Source organism: Ascaphus truei, chromosome 2 (genome assembly GCF_040206685.1).
Source record: "Ascaphus truei isolate aAscTru1 chromosome 2, aAscTru1.hap1, whole genome shotgun sequence".
In the NCBI taxonomy this organism is placed as follows: domain Eukaryota; kingdom Metazoa; phylum Chordata; class Amphibia; order Anura; family Ascaphidae; genus Ascaphus; species Ascaphus truei.
In genome coordinates this window covers 482,562,178-482,581,743 of record NC_134484.1, presented here as the reverse complement: position 1 = coordinate 482,581,743, position 19,566 = coordinate 482,562,178, and the positions used below count along the sequence as shown (strand labels likewise).

Here is a 19,566-nt window from a genome sequence, read left to right as displayed (position 1 = left end):
CCCAGTACCGATCCCTGAGGAACTCAAGTCACGACTTTAACCCAACCTGAAAAAGTTCCATTTATGACAACCCTCTGTTGTCTGTCCTTTAACCAGTTTTCAATCCAGGTGCTTATATTATTACTGAGTCCAATTTTCTTTATTTTGTACACCAACCTCTTGTGTGAAACCGTATCAAAAGCCTTTGCAAAATCTAAGTAGACCATATCAACTGCATTACCCTGGTCTAAATTCCTACTTCCTCAAAGAAACCAATAATATTAGTTTGGCATGATCTATCCTTCATAAATCCATGCTGACTATTGCTAATAATTTTGTTTTCCATTAGGTATTCCTGAATATTATCCCGTATTAAACCTTCAAGTAGTTTCCCCACTATTGAAGTCAGGCTTACAGGTCTGTAATTTCCCGGTTGTGATCTAGCTCCCTTTTTAAATATAGGCACCACATCTGCTTTACGCCAATCTTGTGGTACTGAGGCTGTGAAAATGGAGTCCTTGAATATTAAATATAATGGTTTGGCTATTACTGAGCTTAACTCCTTGAGATCTCTTGGATGTAGCCATCGGGGCCAGGTGCCTTATTTACTTAAATTTTTTCAAGTCGCTTATGAACTTCTTTCTCAGTTAACCAATTGTTCATTAATATGGAGGTTGTGGCTTCCTCCTGCAGCACTACTATTGAACTTGATTCTTCCCTGGTAAACACAGAGGCAAAGAATTTGTTTAATACCTCTGCTTTTTCCTTATCTCCAATAATCTGCCTGCCCATCTCACACTGAAAGGGTCCTAGATTTTCTTTTCTCATTTTTTTGTTATTAAGGTACTTAAAGAACTTTTTAGGGTTGACCTTACTTTCTATTGCAATCCTTTTTTCATTATCCATTTTTGCTAATTTGATTGCCCTTTTGCAATGTTTGTTACATTCCTTATAATTCTGATACGATGTCTCCGTCCCTTCTGACTTAAAGAATCTAAACACCTTCCTCTTCTTGTCCATTTCCTCCCCTACCTGTTTATTTAGCCACATTGGTTTTGACTTATTTCTTTAATACTTATTACACAAGGGTTTACACTGATACGTGTGCTTTTCTAACAATGTTTTAAACACTGCCCATTTATCTTCTACATTTTTCCCTGCAAAAACATCATCCCATTGTATTAGTACTAGATTAGACCTCAGTTGATTAAAATCTGCCTTTCTAAAGTTTAAGGTCTTTGTTGAACCCAAGAAATCTATTTTTTGATAATTTATTTCAAATGAGACCATGTTATGATCACTGTTAACAAATATTCAAGCCCTGGAATATTTGGGTATTACTTCTACATTGTTTGATATGACCAAATCCAGTACTGCCCCTCTCCTGTTTGGTATCCTCAATAATTTGGGTCGTATTATTGTCTTTAAGCACCCTCAAAAACCTGTTTTCTTTTGTTGTAATGCTAATCTCATTGCCCGAGTCTGTCTGGATAATTAAAATCCCCCATTATGCAAACATGACCTAGTTTTGATGCCTTCTCCATTTGCAAAAGTATTTTAGCTTCCTCAATCTTGCAGATATTTGGTGGTTTATACTGTAGCATATTCCCACAAACATTTTCTTTATACTTTTACCTCCACTGCTAATTTCTATCCACAAAGTCTCTACATTTTCATCATTCCCTTCATAAACATCATCCCTTATAATAGGTTTAAGATCCGGTTTAACATATAAACATACTCCACCTCCCCTTCTATTTGTTCGATCCTTCCGAAAAAAGGGAATAACCCTCTAAATTAACTATCCAGTCATGAGTTTCATCCCACCTATGATATCCTGTTTCAGTAATGCCTATGATATCATACTGCTCCCTTGCAGCTATTAATTCAAGCTCCAACATTTTATCTGTCAGGCTTCTTGCATTAGCAAGCATGCATTTCAGTTTTTTTTCAGCCTGTACTATTATCTTATCTGCTCCTTCCTTTCTGCGCCCACTTGGTTTAGTCTTTAGAAGTTTCTAATATTATATGTATTTATTATTGGTGTCTCACTGCCTGTCAAACTCGCACTTGCCCCATTCTACCTTCATACCACCTTGTATCCTCCTATTCAATTTAGTTAATTATCTGTTTTATTCCCCTCCCCCCTCCATACTAGTTTAAAATCTCCTCCAACCTTTTTAGCATTCTTCCCCCTAGCACAGAAGATACATACTAATTCATTTTGAATGCCATCTTGAGTAAGTTTATATAATTATTTCACATAACCCTGCTTAGAAAAAAATAAATATATATTGCAGCAAGGGATTCTGGGAAATGACATGCAAATGAGCACACAGTGCCACCTTTTGTCAAGTCCATTATTACATGGAAACCCCTTAAGCCAATGCTTGCTGCTTTAAACACAGCTTTTAAACATAGCCTGGGATGCGATGCAAAGCCAATAATCCCACTCACAGACACTGTCTTATTGTGTTTACAATACTTGTATTATACGTGTAGATACGTTCCACAGATATAACACAGAGAATAGTGCTTTAGATTCAGTATCAGAATATAACTTTTCCGCTGGAAATTATCTGGGTCGGGAAGCAGTGATCCCGTCATAATAGGACGGGCTTATAAGGGTGTGAGCAGGTCAGAAGTCTGTGTCCTACCTTCAGATGGGCAGAGCCTATTCCCTCATGTCATGTGCTGACATTGAGAGACGAGGGGAAAATAAATAATCAGTGAGTAAAATGTCAGTGTTTCCCAGGCACTCCTTTATATAAGTGTAGGGATGTCTAGTTTGCTTCCCTTCGCTGCAGCGTGTCTTCAAAGAGAGTGTTTGGGAGGTTCCGCGGCGGCCCGACAGCATAGGGCGCCGCCATGTTGTTGTGCAATAGTTAGGGGCACTGTTAGAGCGGCGAGCGGTCGCGCATGCGCAGGGCAAGCGTGCGAACGGCTGGCCAATAAGTAAGAGGCTCAGCCAGTAACTACAACTCCCAGGAGCCTTAGCGCAGTCACCTGACGCCAGGGAGCGAATAGGAGGGCCGGATTCGCAGGAGGCAGGAAAGGGAAGCGTGGGTGAGAGACCACGCTAGCCAGAGGGCACCGGAGGAGCAAGGGAAGAGGTAGTGTAGGTGCAGGGGGTCCGTGACCCACCTGCATAGGTTAGATCTTCCCCGTAGGCCCCAGGATATTCCCTGAGCCACCGTAGATTGTGGTGCTGCAGGGACGCCCTGTAGTGAAAGCTACATCAGCCCTTACTGTATAGCAGATAGGGACAAAGCGTGCGGAGCTGAGGTTGGTGCTAGTCGTCTGGGACCAGGCTGCTGTGCATCGTGAACTCGGAGAGACTGCGCTGGATCGGCGGATACTTTTTGAAGTTGTTACCGGTCACCGCAGTGACCGGAAGGTATTTACTAAAGTGCACCAACACCAGTCAACAGGCGCTGATCCCGCCTTAGGGAACACTCTTTGGGGACACTACGTGGAGTGGCCAAAGGACTGAGCCTATAAACATATTACAGTTACATGGACGCGGTGATGGGACAGAGACATTTCTCCTTATGAATGTTGCCGAGCCACTAGTGTCATAGTATAAGTTAGTTGATGTGTGTTATATGTGTTATTGCTATACCTATATGATAAGGTTCTATTCGTACTTACAGTAAACCGTTATAACCTGATGTGTGCTGCTATTGTTCTTACCCAGGGGATTCTTACGCAATGGGGATCCTGGGTAAGTGGAGGTGCTGCCAATAAGATAACTCTTACCCCAGGCTCCCAGTTAGCGGAGGCTCAGATCTCCTTGAGCCAACCGGTGTGTGCAGTACCCGTAGTCACTCTAGAGCGTAGGAAAGAGGGCTACATAAGCATGTCCTGCAAGGTACAAATGTGCTGAATGTGAGAAACTGGAGGTGATCGAGGAACAAATTAATGAGGATGTGAGGGATCAAACCCCACTATTTATTATGGTGGGGTAAGGTGAGGGGAAGTTACTGCACTGGTTCCTCTGCATTACCCACTTCTCACCGTATGAAATAGGAAAGTGAGACTGTGTCAGTATGGAGCAGAACTGCTGGACCTGAGAGAGTATCGGGAGCATTTATCAAAGTCTCACTCATGTACTGTATCTGCTTTTTATTCATACTATAGAACTGTACAGAACGTTACTATGTTACACTATGAGGACTTTACTGGTATTTTGGCTGCTAATCTCCGACTCTCTTTATACTTTTCTAGATGGTTATGTTGTGACACAATCCTGAGCCATTAAAGTTTTGCAGTGTTTGAAATGAAGTTCCTGTTTGCGGATGGACCATATGTGTTTTTTGGTGCCCCTGTCTTCTCCGACTCCTTTGGGGTTAATGATTTAGGTTTGAAACCGCTGATACTAAATGCTGCATATTTGTCCAAAAAACTGATCATTCCAATTCTGTTTTATATACAGGCACATTCTAAAATCCAATACATATAGATTAAGTAACCTCCGGTCAGCATCTCCAGAGCAGCACTGCCCACTGCCAGCACCTCCAGAGCAGCACTGCCCACTGCCAGCACCTCCAGAGCAGCACTGCCCACTGCCAGCATCTCCAGAGCAGCACTGCCCACTGCCAGCACCTCCAGAGCAGCACTGCCCACTGCCAGCACCTCCAGAGCAGCACTGCCCACTGCCAGCACCTCCAGAGGACCACTGCCAGCACCTCCAGAGGACCACTGCCAGCACCTCCAGAGCAGCGCTGCCCACTGCCAGCACCTCCAGAGCAGCGCTGCCCACTGCCAGCACCTCCTGAGGACCGCTGCCCACTGCCAGCACCTCCAGAGGACCGCTGCCAGCACCTCCAGAGCAGCACTGCCCACTGCCAGCATCTCCAGAGGACCACTGCCAGCATGGATCCACGCTTGTTTAGTGAGTTGAGAAGATATTTTGGTGTCTTTGGAATCTGCAAGGAGGGAATATCTGATTATTTATTTTGCAGTTATGCGAGTCAAACACCCAAACTAATCCTGTTTTCTTATAGAACTTTCAGCAGGTAAGAAGATAATATATCTTCACCTCTGTCATTTTCTGCCAGAAGGGCTAGTAATACATTTCTTTACAAGAGGTATTATATTATACCAATATCAGAGGAGGTGAAATCACAAGAAGTGCCCCCACTCCCAGCTTTACATGATGGATTTTCCTTTCCTTATTGCCAGGTTTCCCAGTGGTTGTACCAAAGAGGTTAGAGATTATGTCAGAGAAAGCAGAGACCGACACAGAGGAACATCTGACCCCAATAAAGGAAGACATAGATGCATTTCCGGTTTGTGGTAAGTACCCTTACATCCTCACTTGTCTTTATTCAGTACTAGCTGAGAGACCCGGCGTTGCCCGGGATGTAATGTTCCCGTTCCTCTCTCTCCTCCCCCCTCTCTCTGTTTGTCCCCCATTCACATCAATCCAGTCCCCCCCCTCCCTCCCTCCTTTACAGCTTCATGTAGCGTGTGTGCGTCAGTCACTGTGTGTTTGCTCGCGCGTCAGTGAGTCTGAGGCAGAAACACAAACACACACAGACTGACTGACGCACACACAGTCAGTGTGTGCCTCATTCAGTGTGTGCGTGCGTCAGTCAGGGTTTGTGTGCGCGTCAGTCAGTGTGTGCGTGCGTGCGGCAGTCAGTCAGTGTGTGCGCGCGGGGCGTCAAAGGGAGGGGGGGGGCGTCAAAGGGAGGGGGGGGGGGCGTCAAAGGGAGGGGGGGGGCGTCAAAGGGAGGGGGGGGGGGGCGTCAAAGGGAGGGGGGGGGGGCGTCAAAGGGAGGGGGGGGGCGTCAAAGGGAGGGGGGGGGGCGTCAAAGGGAGGGGGGGGGGCGTCAAAGGGAGGGGGGGGGGCGTCAAAGGGAGGGGGGGGGGCGTCAAAGGGAGGGGGGGGGGCGTCAAAGGGAGGGGGGGGGCGTCAAAGGGAGGGGGGGGGGCGTCAAAGGGAGGGGGGGGGGCGTCAAAGGGAGGGGGGGGGCGTCAAAGGGAGGGGGGGGGGCGTCAAAGGGAGGGGGGGGGGCGTCAAAGGGAGGGGGGGGGCGCCTCAAAGGCATGGATTCCTCCCCCTGCATTTCCTGCAGTGGACAGGAGGGGGGGGGCAGTGGACAGGAGGGGGGGGGCAGTGGACAGGAGGGGGGGGGGGCAGTGGACAGGAGGGGGGGGAGTGGACAGGAGGGGGGGGGGAGTGGACAGGAGGGGGGGGGCAGTGGACAGGAGGGGGCAGTGGACAGGAGGGGGCGGGCAGTGGACAGGAGGGAGGGGGCAGTGGACAGGAGGGGGGGGCAGTGGACAGGAGGGGGGGGCAGTGGACAGGAGGGGGGGGGCAGTGGACAGGAGGGGGGGGGGCAGTGGACAGGAGGGGGGGGCAGTGGACAGGAGGGGGGGGGCAGTGGACAGGAGGGGGGGGGCAGTGGACAGGAGGGGGGGGGGCAGTGGTCAGGGGGGGGGGCAGTGGACAGGAGGGGGGGGGGCAGTGGACAGGACAGGAGGGGGGGGGGCAGTGGACAGGAGGGGGGGGGGGCAGTGGACAGGAGGGGGGGGGGGCAGTGGACAGGAGGGGGGGGGCAGTGGACAGGAGGGGGGGGGGGGCAGTGGACAGGAGGGGGGGGGGGGCAGTGGACAGGAGGGGGGGGGGGCAGTGGACAGGAGGGGGGGGGGGGGGCAGTGGACAGGAGGGGGGGGGGGGGGCAGTGGACAGGAGGGGGGGGGGGGGCAGTGGACAGGAGGGGGGGGGCAGTGGACAGGAGGGGGGGGGCAGTGGACAGGAGGGGGGGGGGGCAGTGGACAGGAGGGGGGGGGGGCAGTGGACAGGAGGGGGGGGGGCAGTGGACAGGAGGGGGGGGGGCAGTGGACAGGAGGGGGGGGGGCAGTGGACAGGAGGGGGGGGGGCAGTGGACAGGAGGGGGGGGGGGCAGTGGACAGGAGGGGGGGGGGGCAGTGGACAGGAGGGGGGGGGGCAGTGGACAGGAGGGGGGGGGGGCAGTGGACAGGAGGGGGGGGGGGCAGTGGACAGGAGGGGGGGGCAGTGGACAGTGACACACACACACACACACACACACACACACCTCAGTTGATGCGCCCTTTCTCAGTTCCGTTTGGCGCCGGAGGTGGGGAGCGACACCTACCTGTACTTCCGGGCGCCGCCACCGTCTGACTCGGCGCCGCGAGGGAGGAAGGGGGTCCGCCATCTTACGCGCCGCGTGGCAGCTGCGGGAAGCGAGGTGATTTGGAGCGGGGAGAGGTGATTTGGAGCGGTGAGGGGGGAGAGGTGATGCCGCTGGGGAGGGGGAAAGGTGATTTGGAGCGGGGAGGGGGAGAAGTGATGCCGCTGGGGAGGGGGAGAGGTGATGCCGCTGGGGAGGGGGAGAGGTGATGCCGCTGGGGAGGGGGAAGAGGTGATGCCGCTGGGGAGGGGGAAGAGGTGATGCCGCTGGGGAGGGGGAAGAGGTGATGCCGCTGGGGAGCGGGGAGAGGTGATTTGGAGCGGGGAGAGGTGATTTGGAGCGGGGAGAGGTGATTTGGAGCGGGGAGGGGGAGAGGTGATTTGGAGCGGTGAGGGGGGAGAGGTGATGCCGCTGGGGAGGGGGAGAGGTGATTTGGGGAGGGGGAGAGGTGATGCCGCTGGGGAGGGGGGAGAGGTGATTTGGGGAGGGGGGAGAGGTGATTTGGAGCGGGGAGGGGGAGAGGTGATGCCACTGGGGAGGGGGGAGAGGTGATTTGGAGCGGGGAGAGAGGTGTGTGTGTGTGTGTGTGTGTGTGTGTGTGTGTGTGTGTGTTTTATTTATTTTTTTTGACCTTTGGCCCGTCACTCCGCCTCAGGCCAATGAGAGGTGGGGGGGGCGGGCCAAGGGGGTGGTGTGAGTGTGTGAGGCCAATGAGAGGTGTGCGGGGGCGGGCGGGCCAAGGGACCAATGAGATTGCCGCTAGGGACACCGGACATCCAGGCAGGCAAACATACAGTGCTTTCACTAGTATAGTATAAGATGTTTAAAAATGGACTGAAATGTCTGCAATATTTTGGGACATAATATTAAAGCGTGCATAGAATAATAAGATACCTGTTCTAATGAAAAAAATCATTTGTCTAAGGTTATATTGGGAATATTATTGTTATTGAGGTTTGAACATTGGTAGCTCAAAAATGTTTTCAGCACTTGGGGGTAAAAACTTATTTGCACTCAAAGGGTTAATAACAAAGTAAAATCAATCACTTCACCCCTCCCCCATAGGAATCAGTAGGGAGTATTTCTGTATACTGATATCACAAGAAGAGCCCTCACTCCCAGCTTTACATGATGGATTTCCCTTTTCTTGTTGCCAGGTTTCCCAGTGGTTGTACTGGAGAGTTTAGAGATTAAGTCGGAGAAAGAAGAACCGAACGCTGAGGAACATCTGACCCCAATAAAGAGTGAAACTGTCCCATTTCCTGTCTCTGGTGAGTACCTTTTCCCGTTTGCCTGCACAAAGGGATGTTATCTTGTTACAAGGCGCATGGTCACATTTAGTGAATATTCATGGTTAATTGCCTCTCATAGGAAGTTCCCAGGCCTGCTGGGTGTTCTGGGACAAGCCACATGCAGCAGAGTAAGAAGTGCAATATGGCTCTCAAACACGTATAAAGGTTGGAAATGCAGAGTTATGGGCATCTGACCATCAATAGATGCAATAAAATGCATTTGGGACAACAAATTCAAGGGACCCTTCCCTAACTAACCTGGTTTCCCGGCTTAAACAATACCCTCTCATTTAGGGTCATTAGATACGCAATAATAGCCACAGTCTTTAGACATAGCTTAACTGATAGATGGGGACAGCGTCCCAAGAGTCCAGGCAATTCTTCAGGACAGTGAAGGTCATGATGGGGACGTCTTCACCGACTGGATAGACACGTTACACATTAAACACATGTTTTCCTTCATTTTTGCATTTTAACGTGTATTTTTCACCCTGACCTCTGGAGGTGCTATTGCGTCAATACTTGTCACACTTTTCCCTGTGTATGCTGTATGCAATTTTCTCAGTGCGGTTTATTTATTTACATCTTATTCATTATGTATATTCCCCTTATCAAGATTCAAATTGTTCTTTGCCTTGGTAGTTGAGTTTACATTTATTATATATGTATATTATTACATGATTATATTATTTGGTGTTACAGTTAATTTAATCTAAGATAATTTTATTCCCTCCACATCCTATCCACTTTTAAATTTGATTATTTTTCATTTCATTTTTATTGTCCTTATGAGTCTATTTAAGTTTATTGTTATTGTATTCTTTATTGTGTCCTTTTGCTGGATTTCTCCCCCACAGTTATTCTGCCTTTTTCCGTGGTTATATTTTCCCTGGACTGTTTTGTTCACATGGGACGTTTTTACCTGGGATACAGGTAGGCAGTGTTTCCGGCGGGGTGTGCCCATAATGTGATACTCTCTAGACTCAGGAAACCACTCTGTGATAAAGCGCCCATGGTGAGAAACGCGTTGGAGGTTTCTCTTGTATCTTGGGCTGTGTCTCAATAACTCTTATTTTTTCTACTTTTGCCTCCAGTTCTTCTTTTCTGCAGTGCGCCTTTTTTCTTTATTTTGAATGTGAGAGGAGAAGGAAAGAGAGGAGTCAAATATTACACCAAGGCCGCGTGATTGGGAAATGATATGAATAGTATTTGTGACTGACAAAATATGACACAAAATGGAGCAGTTTAGTTTATGTGGGTCTTATGGCAGAAGATTACATGGGCAGTGTAGTCACTGCATCCCTTAGATTGTAAATTCTCCAGGGCAGGGATTTCCGTTTCTATTGTCTGATTGTGTTTGTTGCACTTATTGTATTATAATTCCCTGTACTGTATTGTTTCTGCTGTAAAGCACTGAGTACACTGCGGGCCTTATATAAATAAAGACATACATACATGGGCATCTACAGTATCTTTACACTATAGATTGCTGTCTGGTTTAGTTGATATTATTAACGCACTAATGTGATAGACCAGGAGTTCCTTAACTTTACTTCTCATGGACATTTTCAGTGTTAATTATTTGGAGGATGTACTGCTGCGGCCGAGTTTATTCGAGCATTTGCCCGTTCTCGGCCGCAGCAGTTACCTGGCGCGCGCCGGAGGGTGCCGGGCGCGCGCCGAAGCAGCGGAGGAGAGGCCCGCCGATCGTGGCTTCCCCCTCTCCTTTCCGGGTCCGCCGGGTCCCCCGGAACCCCCTGCCGCCGTCCCCCACATCGCGGGACACCAGGGCTCCTTCGGGGAGCACTGGACGTGCGTGCAGGGGGCGCAGGCACCCGATGACGCGTGACCGCGCATCGGTGACGTGCGGCACGCCGAGGGGAAGCCACTTGCAAGCCGGGAAATCTCCCGGCTTGCGGAACTGGCCACACTTCAATAAAGTGTGTCGCCAGTGTACATGTACACTTAAATAATGAATACCATAATAAATCCAAGTTATATATGTATCAATGATTTCACTGAGAGCTGCTACAAATACATTTCAGGCCTTTGGGAACCACCACCACAGTCATTAGGGGTCACCGAATGTCCATGGGTCACAATTTTAAATCCCTGGGGGAAGAATATATTTTGTTAATTAAGTATTGGTGAAATAAATTCTTCAGTGTTTTGGATTTGTAATTTGCTTTCAGTAATTTGATTTACAGATAGAACAAATGTTTTCAGTCTTTTTTGTTTACTTCTGTTAGAGATCGGCCTGAATGCGGAACAGAACTTGAGCTCTGATACATCCAGAAGCTGTCTGACTCCTCGCAGCCCAGAAGTGCCAAAAAACAATGATTCCTGCCACGTTTTAGACACGAGCAAGGAACCAGTGCCACATGATGGTGAATTTACAGACCTTGTACAGCACACAGCAGAGACGGACTCTAAATATGGGTCCAGCAAAAGGTATGCGAGAGATTTAAGACAAAGCCACGATGCTCAGCATTTTCTCTGTTGTCAGTGTGGCAAAAGCTTCTCACTGGACAGGGACCTGCTCACACACCTTTGTGTCCCCGCTAGGAAGCAAACCTTTACATGTACAGATGGTGGGAGCAGTTTCTCACTGAAGGGGAAACTTCATTCACACCAGATGATTCAGACAGCAGTGACTCCTTTTACATGTACAGTGCGTGGGAAACAGTTAAGTACCAAGAGGACCCTCCTCAATCACCAGATGGCTCATACAGAGGAGAAACCATTCAAATGTACAGAATGTGGGAAACAATTCAGTAATAAGCGCGACCTCCTCAGACATCAGATGACTCATACAGGGGAGAAACCATTCCCATGTACAGAGTGTGGGAAACAATTCAGTAGAAAGCACCACCTCCTCAGTCACCAGATGACTCATACTGGAAAGAAACCATTCACATGTACAGAGTGTAGTAAAAGCTTTTCTTGGAAGACAGGCCTCCTCATCCATGAGCGGATTCATACAGGGGAGAAACCATTCACATGTACAGAGTGTGGGAAACAATTCGCAGTTAAGAGCAGTCTCCTCAGCCACCAGATGACTCATACAGGGGAGAAACCATTCACATGTACAGAATGTGGGAAACAATTCGCAGTTAAGAGCAGTCTCCTCATACACCAGATGATTCATACAGGAGAAAAGCCATTAACATGTACAGAGTGTGGGAAACAATTCAGTACTAAGAGCCACCTCCTCAGACACCAGATGACTCATACAGGGGAAAAACCATTCACATGTACAGAGTGTAGTAAAAGCTTTTCTACAAACCCGTTGCTCCTCGTCCATGAGCAGATTCATACAGGAAAGAAACCATTCACATGTACAGAGTGTTGTAAAAGCTTTTCTTGGAAGACACAGCTCCTCATACATGAGCGGATTCATACAGGGGAGAAACCATTCACATGTACAGAGTGTGGGAAACAATTCAGACATAAGAAAAGCCTCTGCAAACACCAGGTGACTCTGCAAACACCAGGTGACTCATACAGGAGAAAAACGATTGACATGTACAGAGTGTGGGATACAGTTTAGTAAAAAGAGCCACCTCCTCATACACCAAATGACTCATACAGGGGAGAAACCATTCACATGTTCAGAGTGTGGGAAACCATTCAGTACTAAGAGCAGCCTCCTCCTACACCAGGTGATTCATACAGGGGAGAAACCATTCACATGTACAGCGTGTAGTAAAAGCTTTTCTCGGAAGGCAGAGCTCCTCATCCATGAGCGGATTCATACAGGGGAGAAACCATTCACATGTACAGTGTGTGGGAAACAATTCAGTACTAAGAGCCACCTCCTCAGACACCAGATTACTCATACTGGAGAGAAACCATTCACATGTACAGAGTGTAGTAAAAGCTTTTCTACAAAGGCGGACCGCCGCAACCATGAGCGGATTCATACAGGGGAGAAACCATTCACATGTACAGAATGTGGGAAACGATTCACAGTTGAGCAGGGTCTCCTCAGACACCAGATGATTCATACAGGAGAGAAACCATTCACATGTACAGAGTGTGGGAAACGATTCAGTATTAAGAATACCCTCCTCAGGCACCAGATGACTCATATAGGAGAGAAATGATTCACATGTGGAGTGTAGGAAAAGCTTTTCTCAAAGGAGCCACCTCCTCTCCCACCACAGGATTCATACACGGGAGAAACCATTTCCATGTACATAGTGTGGGGAAAGCTTTTCACAGAGGATCAGCCTCATTATACACATGAGGATTCATACATGAGATAAAATATGTGATTGTTCAAAGTAGTGTTGGGCAATATACCAGTAGCATAGTAATACTGCAGTAATAAAAATGGAGGGTAACGCAATACTTGCCTTACTTCTTACCATGGCATTCCTATCGGCAGCTGCAGAGTGGGGGTGGGTCTGGCAGAGAGGCGTGGGGGTGGGGACAGTGTCAGAGAGAGGACTGGGTGGTGGGTGTGGTAGAGACAGTGGAGTGGGATCGAGTCTGGGAGCTCCTCGACTTTCACATGCTGCAGCTATAAGGAATCCTCCTGCTGGTAATCTCACCCCTCCATATTAACCACTTCCCCTCTGCCATGCCTCTTACCCCTTCCCTTCCACCATGACTCAACCCCTTTCTCTCCTCCCCTGTATTTCTCTTGGCTCTCACCCACCCGTGCCTCTTGACCCCCTCCTTCCCCATGCCCATTAACCCACGCCTCCCCATGCCCTATTAATGTGTACAGGAGAAGGAGGGCTGAGGGGGTAATTATACATTCTCTTACCATGCACCCCAAAACTGGAACAACCTACCGTAGGGACTCTCTCATCCACCACCAGTTTAAGTTCTTTCAAAACTAAGGCTGCGAACCCGCTGCGGATGACGGCGTGCGCGGCTGCGGGCCACCAGACCCTTACCCTAATGGTCCTTGCACCCGCTGCCTCCTTCAGGCAGGGCTGACTATGTTCTGTGACGTGTCAGCCGGCCGATGCTGCAAGATCCTAGTGGTTTTCAGCGCTGACTCGTCACATGGTACGCGAGTCAGCCAATGGGGAGGAGGGGAGGGAAGGAGCTAGATGGGAGGCGCCTTGGACGGGGAGCAGGGAAGGAGCTGCGGGTTTAAGTTTGTGTGTGTGTGTGTGTATGTATGTGTTGTGTGTGTGGGGGTGGTGGTGGGAGGGTGGACGGCACCACGATCAGATCCCGCCTACTCCCGCCCCCCTTCGGCTCCCTACAGTGCAGGCGCGCTGACTGAGGGAGCGGGGCCTTAGCCTAAGGCTCTCCCATTTTAATCTGGTCTGTAACTGTTACATACGCTTGTAATATATATTATCTTTAACTGTGCATGCAATGTCTTGTATATTATGTATACCCTGGTCACTTATCTACTATATATTTCTGAAATGTCTGTATGTTTGTCTGCATGCCCTGTGTCCCTAGGGCCAATCGCATTGCACCTTTGGCCTGTCACTCCACCTCAACACTGTCCCACCCCTCACCACACTGTCCCACCCCTCACTGACTCTCATTGGCCTTCGGCCAACACCACTGCCACACTGTCCCACCCCTCACCCCACTGTCCCACCCCTCTGACTCATTGGCCTTCGGCCAACACCACTGCCACATTGTCCCACCCCTCAGTGACCTTTGGGAATGCTTCTAAGCACCTAACACTCACCGCACTGCCTCTTACAAACACCCCCCTCCACCACCACCCCCCCCCAACCTCATGCACCCCCCTCCACCACCACCCCCCTCAACCTCATGCACCCCCCTCCACCACCACCCCCCTCAACCTCATGCACCCCCCTCCACCACCACCCCCCTCAACCTCATGCACACTACGAACGCACGCCACAGCTCTCCCGCTACTGCAGCCCATCACCAACCCCCCTCACCCAAACATACAACGCACGATACTCCATCTCCCCCCCCCCCCCCTCACGAACAGCAAACGCACGCTGCTGAACATACAACACACGATGCTCCATCACACCCCCCCCTCACCCGAACATCCCCGGAGCACACCCAAAACCACCCCACCCCCCTCACCCATACATCCACCGCACAATGCTGCTCCGGAGCCCCTCACCCCCCCCCCCCCCCCACCCCACCATCCAACGCACGATGCTGCTCCGGAGCCCCCCCCCCCACCGGAGCCCCCACCCCCACCATCCAACGCACGATGCCACCGCACGATGCTGCTCCGGAGCCCCTCACCCAGCACCGGCTCCGGACGGGAAGCGCGGCCCTCCTACCCCAGCCGCTCCCTTACCTCCCCGGCGCTACCTCCCGCTCAGGTAAGGCACTGCGCGTCCCGCCTCAGCTTATGGCGCCAGTAACAGCCTCGCGCCTCAGGCCCACCCGCGCAGCCTCGCGCCTCAGGCCCACACAGGGCGCTTCCTGCCGCCGCCTGCACGCGTCTCACTCAGCCGGACGGCACATCAGGGGACCAAGCGGGCGCCGGGGGGGGGGGGGGGACCAAGCGGGCGCCGGGGGGGGGGGGGGGGGAACGCGGGCGCCGGGGGGGGGGGGGAACGTGAGTCACTGGGAGGGGGGGAGTCACGGGGAGGGAGGGGGGAGTCACGGGGAGGGGGGGGAGTCACCGAGAACGGGGGGGGGACATGCACATACATTAATTATGACAATACATATGCCCACTGCTCTCCACCCCGTCCCACACTCCCCTTCCCCCCCCCGCTCCCCTTTCCCCACCCCGCTCCCCTTTCCCCCCCCACTCCCCTTCCCCCCCCTCCTCCCCTTTCCCTCCCCCTCCTCCCCTTTCCCTCCCCCTCCTCCCCTTTCCCTCCCCATTCCCCCCTCCTCCCCTTTCCCTCCCCCCTCCCTCCCCCCCTTTCCCTCCCCCCTCCCACACCCTTCCCCTCCCCCCTCCCACACCCTTCCCCTCTCCCACCCCCTTCCCTCCTTCCACCCTTCCACCCCTTCCCACCACCCTTCGCCTTTCTGCCTCCCCGCCTCTGCTTTCGCGCCCCCCCCGCCTCTGCCTTTCACCCGCCCGCCTCTGCCTTTCACCTACCGCCTCACAGCCGCTGCATGCACTCAACAGACACCTGCCACACTCGACACATACCTGCCGCCACACACACCTGCTGACTCCCGCCCCTACGCACCGACATCACTGACCCACCGCCTCACACCCTAGCCCCGACTCTCAGACAGCACTCACAACCCACGCGCCACCTGCCGCCTCACACCCTAGCAGGCCCCCGACTCACAGACAGCACTCACAACCCATGTGCCACCCGCCGCCTCACACCCTAGCAGGACCCCCACTCACAGACAGCACTCACAACCCATGTGCCACCCGCCGCCTCACACCCTAGCAGGACACACGCCTCACATTTTTATATCTGTTATGTCACCAAAATATACATTGTACTGTGGTGTGTTTACAATAAAACATTTTTAAACAACATCGTATTACATTTTATTCCATCTTTCTTTTCAATATTATTATCCAACCTTTCCAACAAATACTCACCTATTGTTCCACGATTTATAAATAATACTACCTATTACGCATTTACATCCCGGGCAACGCCGGGTCTCAGCTAGTGTAACTGTATTTGTAACCATGTATTATATGTCATCTTAACTCTGTGCCCAGGAAATACATGTATTATTTCCTGGTAAAACATTTTATAAATAAATAAAAATAAAATGGTGAAGAAAGGGGGCTTTAGTGTGGGTGTAGTTAGTGTAACATTTTAATTGAAACCTTTGTTATTCTTAAAATTAAAATATACAGTATTTGCTTTTTTACATTGTATTAAGAATGAAATGGATTTGTATAAGAAATATGTTTCACAATAAATTACCTTGAACATTTTGAGGACTTTTGCTTTTTTGCTTTCTATTGGGTGTTAATATATTGCTGAATATTGTTATCACAATAAATTACGTAATACTCTTATGGTGAGAAGTATTTTTGTTATTGTCACACCCAAGTATTTACATGGGAGAAACCATTTGCTTGTTCTGTGTGGGAAACAATTCAGTGTTAAGGGCCACCTCTTCAGAAACCAAGAAGTTCATGCAGGGAGAGGCCTTTCACATGGACAGAGTATAGGAAAAACGTTTCTTGGATGAATGACCTCACACCACATGATTCTCACAGGGGAAATAATTTGCTTGTTCAGAGTGGGGTAAACCATTTTATAGAAAGTGCGACCTCTTGTTACACCAGCAGATTTACACAAGGGACCAACTTTTTATTTGTACAGAATTTGGGAAACATTTCAGCACTGAGAGTCACCTCAACACACACCAGACAATTCATAAAAGGGGATTACATCATACTCAATTCCGTAATAGGAGGACAGTCCTCAGACACCAGAGAATTTACACAGGGGAGAAACCTTTCCCATGTGCAGAGTGTATAAAATGTTTCTCAGTAAGAAAACCTTGTCACCCAAGTGTTTACACAGGATAGGTATCTATGTCTTTATTTACATAGTGCCATTAGTGTACATAGCGCTTCACAGCACTAATACATGTGACAATCGTATAAATAACAAATAATACAAATAAAACATAATGGGAAGAAGTGCTTTAGACACAAGTAACATTTAGGAAAAGGAGTCCCTGCTCCAAAGAGCTTACAATCAAATTGTTTGGTAGGAAGAACGTACAGAGACAGTAGGAGGGCGTTCTGGTAAGTGTGTCTGCAGGGGGCCAAGGTTTATGTATGAGTTGTAAATTATCAGCCATGGAGCTACTCGTATGCTTCCTTCAGCAGGTGGGTCTTAAAGGTGGATAGAGATGGTGCTAGTCGGATACTGCGGGGAAGGGCCTTCCAGAGGTGTGGTGCAGTCAGTGAGAAAGATTTAAGGCAGGAGAAGGCTTTAGATACGAAAGGGGTAGAGAGAAGACATCCTTGGGCAGAACGCAAGAGTTGGGATGGTGTATAGCAAGAAATTAGGGCTGAGATGTAAGGAGAAGCAGAAGAGTATAAAGCTTTAACAGTGAGGAGGAGAATTGTGTGTGATACAGGATTTGATATGAAGCTAGGAGAAGGATTTCAGCAGGGGAGATGCTGAGACAGATTTAGGAATGAGTAGTGTGATTCTGGCAGCAGCATTTAGGATACATTATAGGGGAGACAGGTGAGAGGCAGGAAGGCCAGACAGCAGGAGGTTACAGTAATTGAGACGGGAGAGAATGAGGGTCTGTGTCAGAGTTTTAGCAGTCGAGCAACAGAAGAAAGGGCGTATCTTTGTGTATGAGATGTGTGCAGATTTGTATAGCAGGGTCTCCCTCTGGGCTCCCCTTGACCCCGCTGGGTCCTCCCAGGTTCCCCTTCATTCCCTTAACTATCACTGCGGCTGTGACCGACAACGGAGAATGGGGAGGGCTGTGGGTGGGCACTGAGGCACGGAGCAGGTTCATGAGGTGCCGGGAAGGTTACGATGGCGGCTACCTTTGCAGGGCACCGCCATCTTAGAGGCAATTGCACATGTTCGAGATGCTGCGCATTCGCATGACAAATGTGTAAATGGCGGCTAATAGGAAGAGGCTCCAAGCAGGGACTACATATCCCATGAGCCTCTGGGACAGTCACATAGCGCGTATAAGCCAATAGGGTTCCTGAATCCTCCTGCTCTGCAGATAGATTCTTTTCGTTTGCCCCAAAATGGAGGACATCAGGTGTATTTTTCTTCCTGACCTCAGGAGGCACTATTGCAGCTTTTGCCAGTGTATTTTCTAGAACCATAATATCGATGAAAGAAAAAGAACCCAGTCTTATAGCACTCGTACACAACAATTGTATAGTGATAAGTTTAAAATACTTTATAACTATGAATAAAAAATAGGGTGTTAAAATATGATTAAATAATATGTAGAACAGCACGTGACTGTATCCTTTTGTAACCCACCCTTGTATAGGTGGGTAGATATAGTATGATCCCTGATTGGTACTAGAGATCAAACGCTATTAATTATAGCGACCTTAAATAAATGTAGTGTGATTCTGGCAGCAGCATTTAGGATACATTATAGGGGAGACAGGTGAGAGGCAGGAAGGCCAGACAGCAGGCGGTTACAGTAATTGAGACGGGAGAGAATGTGGGTCTGTGTCAGCGTTTTAGCAGTCGAGCAACAGAAGAAAAGGCGTATATCTTTGTGTATGAGATGTGTGCAGATTTGTATAGCAGGGTCTCCCTCTGGGCTCCCCTTGACCCCGTTGGTTCCTCCCAGGTTCCCCTTCATTCCCTTAACTGTCACTGCGGCTGTGACTGACAACGGAGAATGGGGAGGGTGCGGGGAGGGCTGTGGGTGGGAACTGAGGCACGGAGCAGGTTCAGGAGGTGCCGGGAAGGTTACGATGGCGGCTACCTTTGCAGGGCACCACCATCTTGGAGGCAATTGCACATGTTCGAGATGCTGCGCATTCGCATGACAAGTGTGCAAATGGCGGCTAATAGGAAGAGGCTCCAAGCAGGGACTACATATCCCATGAGCCTCTGGGACAGTTACATAGCACGTATAAGCCAATAGGGCTCCTGAATCCTCCTGCTCTGCAGATAGATACTTTTCGTTTGCCCCAAAATGGAGGACATCAGGTGTATTTTTCTTCCGGACCTCAGGAGGCGCTATTGCAGCTTTTGCCAGTGTATTTTCTAGAACCCCAGCTTGTGATAGTCCTACCGGTGGGCATATTTTGCTTGTAGAGGTCGTAGCTCCCACAGGCATCCCTGTAGATTTTTTCTTTCCTTTGGTATGTTTTACAACATCAGCAGTACTGTGCACGCATTCTTTCTCCTCAGTGATACTGGATGTGCAGTTGCTAAGTAAAACTTCTGTACCTTCCTTGGGTCTCAGCGCATTGCTGGCTGCTGCAGTTCCTTGGCTCGTCCAAAAAAATAGTGCTCTGGCTGCTGCCCTTTTCCAAGGGCCACGTAGGGGCCATCCTCATCGTCTTAATAAGGCCTGAAGGGACACTGCTCCGTGTGGCTGGGCTCTTTACACCAGGAACATATTTTCTTCACCATTCTTGCAGGGTCTGTATTTGACTTCAGCTGGGCGGCCATTTTAAATTCCCAGGGTTTTTTTTCCCCCCTTTAGGTGTACTCTTCACTTTAACTGATTTTGCTCTATTTCTTTCACATAATGCTTGA

General features: G+C 49.8%; 1 pseudogene; it reads left to right on the top strand.

The window, feature by feature from the left end:
* The window catches only part of LOC142488035 (uncharacterized), a 30,005-nt pseudogene extending 15,104 nt beyond the window's left edge, over nt 1-14,901 (top strand).
* Nucleotides 14,902-19,566: the final 4,665 nt, after the last annotated feature.